This window comes from Malus domestica, chromosome 13 (assembly GCF_042453785.1).
Source record: "Malus domestica chromosome 13, GDT2T_hap1".
Classification (NCBI taxonomy): domain Eukaryota; kingdom Viridiplantae; phylum Streptophyta; class Magnoliopsida; order Rosales; family Rosaceae; genus Malus; species Malus domestica.
In genome coordinates, this window is record NC_091673.1 from 6,962,002 (window position 1) to 6,970,844 (window position 8,843).

Consider the following 8,843-nt stretch of genomic DNA (forward strand, 5'->3'; position numbering starts at 1 on the left):
TCTCCTCAATCCAACTTGTCGCGACCCACCCGTTTCGAACTCGTTCATGGTCGCCATCAAACGGTCACAAGCCAACGCATCAGTCCTCAATCTCTGCCATTAAAGTGGAGCTCCAGCACCTAATTCTATCGATTCTCGATGACCCGGTCGTTAGTTGAGTCTTCACCTAATCAGGTTTTCGAAGCTCCGAAATAAAGCTCACAATTTTGTGCATTTTTCCTCAAATTCTCAGATACCCACGCTCCAGAGGCCATCATCCTCTCTTTCTCTACAACTTAGCCGATTGCTCAGACACGGGTCGTCCGACCTGAATCGTTTTCACTGACAGGGATGAAAATTCGAGGAGAATATGAGAGGTTCTTGGGAGAAACAAAGACTAAACTTATGGCGATGTTGGTGGTGACAGGTTAGGGTAGTGGGTTTGGGTGCTGCAGCAGGTGGTGGGGGGGAAGGAGATGTTGGGGCGGGTGGGATCTGGGTTTGGGGTTGTTCTAGTTTTAGGTTGGGGAAGACGGGAAGGGGAAGAAGGGGTGGGTCCCCATGCAAAAAAAAATTAAATAAATGATTTTATTTTTTTAGTTTTTAATATTTAATTACTTTTTTAATATTTTTTTAAGCTACGTCACTATTTAACGGAAGAATTGACAGACAAATTGACGGAAGGTATGAAATTGTCACAAATTCGTAAGATGAGATATAATATTGACATTTTTTAAAGATGAGGTATAAAACTGTGACTGACACAATAGTTGAGGTAGTTTTATGTAATTTACCTATTTTTTTATAATGTGGCTGATGTTAGCCTTGCATCACTTTCCCCTCAGGTGCTCGGGCCTTGGGTTTGTGCTTGAGCTATCCATCGGGCTCCCCATCAGCCCAATAGCCCGAATGGGCTAGAATCACTTTGGCAGACAATTAGGTCGCTGGAATAGCCTGTCTAAAGGGCTAATGCCCACGATGGAAGTGTTCTAAAAAAGCAATAATCTTTTCATAAGTGCATTATCCAACTCGACAGATGTATAGACAAACACACATGTAATGCTTCAATAACCTTCGTGGAATGTGGAATAAAATGGATGTCTTCGAGTTTAGGATTTAGGGTCATTTTAGGATTGCTGTAGTTTTTTTTTTATAAAGGAAAATACTTATGCTGTGTTTTAAGAATAATCAGTTGCAAAATAAAGCAGTTGAGAGTTTGATAAACTGTATTTTTAAAAGTGTTGTGAGTATGAAAAATAGTGTAAAAGCGTTTGGTAATTTTAATGCAAAAGTGATACAATTGTATATAATGACAAAAATGAACATGATAGTGTGGGTGATGATGACAACAAGGGCAATGGTTATGATGATGCTGGTGCCAATTAAGAAGTGTGGTGGTTGGGCTGCAAAGGTTACAATGGTGGTAAGGGTGGCGATGATGGTGGTTGTACGTAGTTGTGGTGGTGGTTATGTTTATGGTAGTGGTGGTTGTGGCAACGATGGTAGTGGTAATTGTGGTTGTGGTGGTAGTGGTAGCATGTGCGGTGGTGGTGGTGGTGGTTGTAGTGGTGGTGTTGGTGGCACGATTGTAGTGTGATGTTGGTAATGGCAATGGTGGTATAAAAGGTTAATGTTTGTAGTGGTAGCTGTTGGTGATCACTTGGTTATCTAAGGATGTTGGTGATCACTTGGTTCTCCAAGGATAAAATGTGTCTAAAAAGATAAAGAATATCATTTTTAAAGAAAAATTGATGAGTGTATTACAAGAATTAAAATTATTCATTAAAGGCTCAACACTATTTTTTATTAAAACAGCTTTTAAAAACAAATTACATGCTGCTTTTAAAAACTGTTGTGACATGCCCCGATCCCGATATTCCCCGAATATCAAGATAGACACGTGCTGGCCGACACCTGAGGGTGACGAAAGCCATTTATTGAGTGCAAATGCTGAGAATAAGGAATAAATAAGACTTATAAATATAAGAGAATAAAGAATATGCATTTAAGGAACGTGTTCAGAGCATACAACTAACTAGAACACTAAAAGAGATAATATAAAATTTAATGAAACAAATGATGGATCCTACACCGAGAAGACTCGAAGATGCCGATGCGGAAGTGCCTAGACGCTGGGATTGTATGCCTCAATTCTAAGTCATGAAGGGGACGCAAAACAAACATGAGTGGACCAAGTTGCTATATATATAATAAAATAGTTATCAACATACTAACCCCCAGGTTTTATGAAAACACATATATAATGATAAACATAGATTTTCTGAAACCTACCATGTCGTGCAATGTCTCAAATCATAACTTGTATATATAATAATCACTGGTGAATTGTCCAATAACCCCCAGGCCCCATGCCGACTCCTCGTTTCTGAGCAAACAGTCAGAGGAAAATACACTTCAGGCCACATGCCGGCTCCCCGTCCCTATGCTAATAGCCAGAGGAAACACACTCCAGGCCATATACCAACACCAAACCGTCGCCCGGAATGGACCATAATCTATCCCTACGTCCCGTAGCGGAAAGGACCACTAGGTAAGTACAATACCACTGAACATATATATATATATATATATTGAAAAGCAACTTCATAATATAAAGTCATCCATCATCTATACTATAAAGAGGTGTTCTAAACATGTTCTAAATATCATATCGTCATCCATCAGATATTCTATAAGAATACGGGTTATAGGAAAAATAGCAATAATTCAAACTAGCCCCAATAAGCATGTTATCTCAAATCGTCTCATAAAACATAATTGTTAAATCATGCTTTTCATGTATGCATTTCTACTATCAAAACATGCATTTTAGAAGGGGTTCACTCACAGTACTTCGCCGCTAAAGAGCCACGCAATAGCGAAGATGGAAACGCCATAATTAATTGCCGTTAAGCACATAAAGGGTCCAATTAATAAAACTCTATTATAACAATTGAATTTGGGAAAACGGACGTCGGAAACGGATCCAGGACGTCGAATTATCCTAATAATGGTCCCGGATAAATTTCGTAAAAGTCAATAGAATATTTCTAGAATATTCCCTAATGGAATATTCCCCATAAAGGGTTTGAGCCGGTTAGGGTTTAAGGTTTGAAAGGTCAAAGGGTTTAAGCTTAGACTTTTAGATGGGTTGGGTTTATGTTTTTAAACTAAAAGGGTTTAGGGCTTAAACATACCCCATGCCGGCTCCCCGTCTATGAGTAGATAGTCAGAGAAAAATACACTCAGGCCCCATGTCGGCTCCCCGTCCCTATGCTAATAGCCAAAGGAAACACACTCCAAGCCAAATACCAACACCAAACAGTCGCCCAGGATAGACCGGAATCTATCCCTACATCCCGTAGCGGAAAGGACTAATAGGTAAGTACAAAACCACTGAATATATATTGAAAAGCAACTTCATAGTATAAAGTCATCCATCATCTATACTATAAAGAGGTGTTCTAAACATATTCTAAATATCATATCGTCATCCATAAAATATTCTATAAGAATACGGGTTATAGGAAAAATAGTAATAATTCAAACTAGCCTCAATAAGCATGTTATCTCAAAGCATCTCATAAAATACAATTGTAAATCATGCTTTTCATGTATGCATTTCTACTATCAAAACATACATTTTAGAAGGGGTCTACTCATAGTACTTCGCCGCCAAAGAGCCACTCAATAGCGAAGACGGAAACGCCATAATTAATTGCCCCTAAGCACATAAAGGGTCCAATTAATACAACTCTATTATAACAATTGAATTTGAGAAAACCGACGTCGAAAACGGATTTAGGACGTCGAATTACCCTAATAAGGGTCCCGGATAAATTTCGTAAAAGTCAATAGAATATTTCTAGAATATTCCCTTATGGAATATTCCCCATAAAGGGTTTAGGCCAGTTAGGGTTTGAAAGTTCAAAGGGTTTAGGCTTAGACTTTTAGATGGGTTGGGTTTAGGTTTTTAAACTAAAAGGGTTTAGGGCTTAAACATACCCCATGCCGGCTCCCCGTCTCTGAGCATACAATCAGAGGAAAATACACTTCACGCCCCATGCCGGCTCCTTGTCCATGTGCTAATAGCCAGAGCAAACACACTCCGAGGCATATGCCAACACCAAACCGTCGCTCGGGACGGACCGGAATCTATCCCTACGTCCTGTAGTGGAAAGGACCACTAGGTAAGTACAAAACCACTGAACATATATATATATATATATATATTGAAAAGCAACTTCATAGTATAAAGGCATCCATCATCTATACTATAAAGAGGTGTTCTAAACATGTTCTAAATATCATATCGTCATCCATCAGATATTCTATAAGAGCACGGGTTATAGAAAAATAGTAATAATTCAAACTAGCCTCAATAAGCATGTTATCTCAAAGCGTCTCATAAAACATAATAGTTAAATCATGCTTTTCATGTATGCATTTCTACTATCAAAATATGCATTTTAGAAGGGGTCCACTCACAGTACTTCGCCGCCGAAAAGCCACGCAATAGCAAAGACGGAAATGCCATAATTAATTGCCCCTAAGCACATAAAGGGTCCAATTAATAAAATTCTATTATAACAATTGAATTTGGGAAAATGAACGTCCGGAACGGATTCAGGACGTCGAATTACCTTAAGAAGGATCCCGGATAAATTTCATAAAAGTCAATAGAATATTTCTAGAATATTCCCTTACTGAATATTCTCTAATGGAATATTCCCCCATAAAGAGTTTGGGCCGGTTAGGGTTTAGGGTTTGAAAGGTCAAAGGGTTTAGGCTTAGACTTTTAGATGGGTTGGATTTAGGTTTTTAAACTAACATGGTTTAGGGCTTTAAACATATAAGGCCCAAATGCCTTTAAAATCAAAATAAATAAAACAGAAAAATAAAAAGGGGCTTGGGCTTAAAACAACGGGCCTAAAGCCCTGGGTTTGGCACGGCCCAAAGGGGCTGGTGGTTGCTGCTCGCCGGAGCTAAACGGGAGGGAAAGCCGAATTTCGGCCGGAAAGTTATACAAACTTTAAACGCTCATAACTTTGTCAATACTTAACGAAATTGAGTGATTCAAAAATGAAAATCATAGTTCTCGATGAGATGAAGAGAATGGTACCTCGTACGATATCTAACACGCCGTGTTTTGGCCGGAAAATGCCTCGAAAACCACTGAGGTCGCCGGAAACTGGGTAAGATTCAAATGGATATAACTTCTTCAATACTCAACGAAATTGGGTGAAACAAAAAGGAAAGTTGTAGTACTCAGCAATACAAAGAGATTGATACCTTGCATGTTGGCCAACTCACCGTGGTTTGGCCGGAAAAAGCCTCGAAAGTGACGGTGCTCGCTGGAAAATTTGGAAAAGCTACTCCGAGCTATTTTCTGCGATTCAATCGTATACATAACTTAAAACAAGCTTCGATCTAACCCTAAAACACATCCCAAGGGTTTTTAGAAGCTTACCAATGTTGGAAAATCATGAAACTCATCGGGGAAGAAAATGAACAGTACCGGCCGAATGGAAGAGAGGGGTTTGGAGTGTTCTTTCCTCGTTTTTTAGAACACAAAGGTGATGGTGATGGTGATGGTGATGGTGATGGTGATGATGTTTTGTTGTTGTGGTGTTGATGATGAAGGAGATGAGGGTGCTGATGTGTGTGTGTGTGTGTTGATTCTTGGGAAGGAATGAGAGAGTTGCAGAGAAAGAGAGAAAGAGGATTCACGGGTCCAAAGGAAAAGAGAAGAAAGAAAGGAGAAGGAAAGGGAATTGGGGACACAAATAAAGCGGTGGGCCTATTGGGCTCACCAATTAATACAAAAAAAAAACCATTTTTTTATTATAAAACGGAGGTGGGTGTAACATATTGTCTGGTGGTCATTAGTTTTAAATAAACAGAATAGTTTTTTTACCAAACACTTCTTTGTTGCTTACCTTTAAAGTGAGGCAGCTTTTGATGAAAAAAAATTACCAAACTAGATCTTAAACGTGTGCAAATTTCACTTCCCTATTGTTGAGATCTAAAAATGTCACGTGCAAACCCAGCCAAGTCTCAAAACCCAATTGTCATATAAGCCTTGAGTCAAGTGATGAGTAGATTTTATATTATATATTTTACCCTAATCTTAGTATATTTTGGTTAATATATTGGAAGAATTTTGATACTTTGAATTGTATTTTCAATATAGGACTTTTGACTTCATCTGGAGAAAAACAGGACCAAATGAACGAATTTTGGAGTAATTCTAGTTGGAGGACGTTCGTGAGTCACTTAGCTTGATCGTATAAAAATTTTGGGATTTTTCCACCAAGTGGTTATTTTCTGACGATAAAATAAAGAAGCAGTACGCAATGTTGGAAAATGACGTTTTTGGAGCCCAAGATGACCTCAAATGGGTTCATGGCCTTCTGGAGAAGTGTTCAGAATATTTCAAACATCAAATCCAGCTATATTGGGCTAGTTTTGGAGCAGCTTATGGGTCCAAAACGTGGCTGTTCAGATTTTAGGCGAATTTTACCATTTAATTTAGGGTGATGTTTCCTATTTTATTGGTTTTTTTATTAATTTTAGTTTCCGAGGGTTTGTGTGGGGGCTTAGCAGATATATTGTTTGGCCGTCTACAGTTTTTGGGGTACGCTTTCTTTTATGCTATTTCGGAGACAGAGAGAATTGTTAGGGTTTTGGAGACTTTTTACTTGAATGTGCTTTCAATCCTTTTCTTGAATATATTTTCTATGATTTCAATTATGAATATGCGGAACTAATTCCTTTTGCTAGGGCGAAGCCTTGAGCCTTAGCATGAATATGTGATTTTTATTTAATCGCTTATGATTGATTGCATGTATACTTTGAATTGTTAATCACCGGGATAAAAACTATCTAATTGTCTTAATGCCTGATCACCATTAGGATCTTTAGAAAAGTAATTTGATGCAATTTTGGTCGGAAGGTTCCCTGAAATTGACGATGGCTTCTTGTGATTAATAATTGTAATTTTACTTAGGATGAATATCACGTCTTAAGGATTGCATGGTTTTTCAAAGGATTTTCATAAAGCATAATGAATATCACGTCCGGACGGGTTGCATGTTAGATATACGTTCTATGTTGCAGGTTCCAAGTAGAATATGAATTACGAAAATCTAACCTTCAAAGTGGTGTGTGTAGATCATAAGTAATTGGTAAAAGTTCATAGGATTGCTAGGTGATGGTGGAATCCTAGTGCTTTCTTAATTTGATTCTCCCAAAACTGTTTTCTTTTTCCCCAGTTCTAATATTGCAGATTGTTTATTTTAATTCATTAATTTCGTTTTTATTTTAATTAGGTTATAAAATCAATCACCTAAACTTCTACTTTACAATAATTAAATGGAATCTGATTAGTTTCGAATTATTTAATAATCCATGTGGAGACGACCTTGCGAGATCCGTTTATACTACAATAACCTTGTGATGCTTGCAAGTAAAATAGGAGATTTAAGCCCGTTCACATGAGTAGTAAAAATCCTATCATCAAGCCCAAATACATGCAAATATGCAGAATTGAGAATGAGGTATGTTCGTAATCATGCCATGCTGCGTCAATCAAGCCACACATTTGTATAAATCACGCCATACTTGTGAGAACCTTTGCTTGATCAAGCCAAGTTTTATCACGCTAATAACTATTCATGCTAAGATAAGCCCAAGTCATATGTCTGGGGCTTGTCAAGTGAATTGCGGTGTGGATGGTTACGAAAGTTCATTGGGCCAACGTAGAGTCAAAATTGTGGAAGATTTTAAGTTGCTTGGGAGCCCAAAAGTCCAAGCCCATAACCTTTATATTCCATATGCGTAAGTTTAAGAGAGAATCAGCCTGGTTTCCCCTAGTAACCTAACCAACTTAGTTAGGGAGGAACCAAGCCCTAAACGTTAGAGTCATATGAAAGCCCAGCCATCATGCATTTAATAAAGAAATAAGCAAACTTTCCCTTCCTAACTCACGCAGAATTCCAACATATGAAAGCCATGAGGCATGCTACCAAAACTAGAGACTATGGAACATATGGAAAGCTGACCCGAAAAACCGACGCCTCGGGAAGAAAACACGATGCAGGTTTAGAGCCTAGCCTCCTTACACCAAAGTAGAGGGTATTAGGAAAACAAGGGAAAAATGGGAGGGAGAAGTAAACCCTAACTAGATCCTTGGGATAAATCATTCAACTATAATATAGGTCAAGAACCTTAAAGATAAGATCCCCAGCTATCCAGCATAACACAAAGAGCCAAAGAAACCTAGAAAGCATCATTCTACAACCTTAGTATTTTCCATGACCTCCCTCTGAGTATTCCAGTCATTGTAAGCCTTGCTACCACCTTAAGAAACCCATATTATCCAACAGAAAGCACCATACAATCACCCAAACTCTCTCTCAACATGCTAGACTAATGAATTTCTAGCTTCCACACCATGACTCACTTAAGCAAGCCATTATTTGCTTAATCATGCTATTTTCGAATCATTGATCCAACCATAATATTTTCAAAAACGTGCTAATTCTTTCGAGATATTCCGAGACCTGGTACAAAACCGAACCAAGAGAGACAAGATGATGTTCTCAAAACCCAAATCTACCTTGACCTAAAGTCACCAACACCTTTTACAACCAAATCTTTTAAAATTGCAAAGTTGCAGCCTAAACTCAGCAAGGAGCAAAGCTTGGACCTCATCTTTAACTAACGTGTGCTCATGGGCCCGACCCGTTTAGTTCATTTATGAGAGGCCATTAGTAGGCTTGTCCTACAAATGTAACAAACTAACTTGATATAATTTTGTTGGGCCTTACCGATTCCATTTAGAAGGTCGCTTGGACATTTGG

General features: G+C 38.4%; 1 long non-coding RNA gene across 1 annotated transcript; it reads right to left on the reverse strand.

Moving 5' to 3' along the window:
• Window positions 1–3,593: 3,593 nt before the first annotated feature.
• LOC139190332 (uncharacterized) lies at window positions 3,594–5,713 on the reverse strand. The gene is made up of 4 exons (XR_011574481.1): window positions 5,450–5,713; window positions 5,272–5,368; window positions 5,102–5,170; window positions 3,594–4,147 (listed from the first exon to the last, which is right to left on the reverse strand). It is a non-coding gene; the product is annotated as an uncharacterized lncRNA (long non-coding RNA).
• Window positions 5,714–8,843: the final 3,130 nt, after the last annotated feature.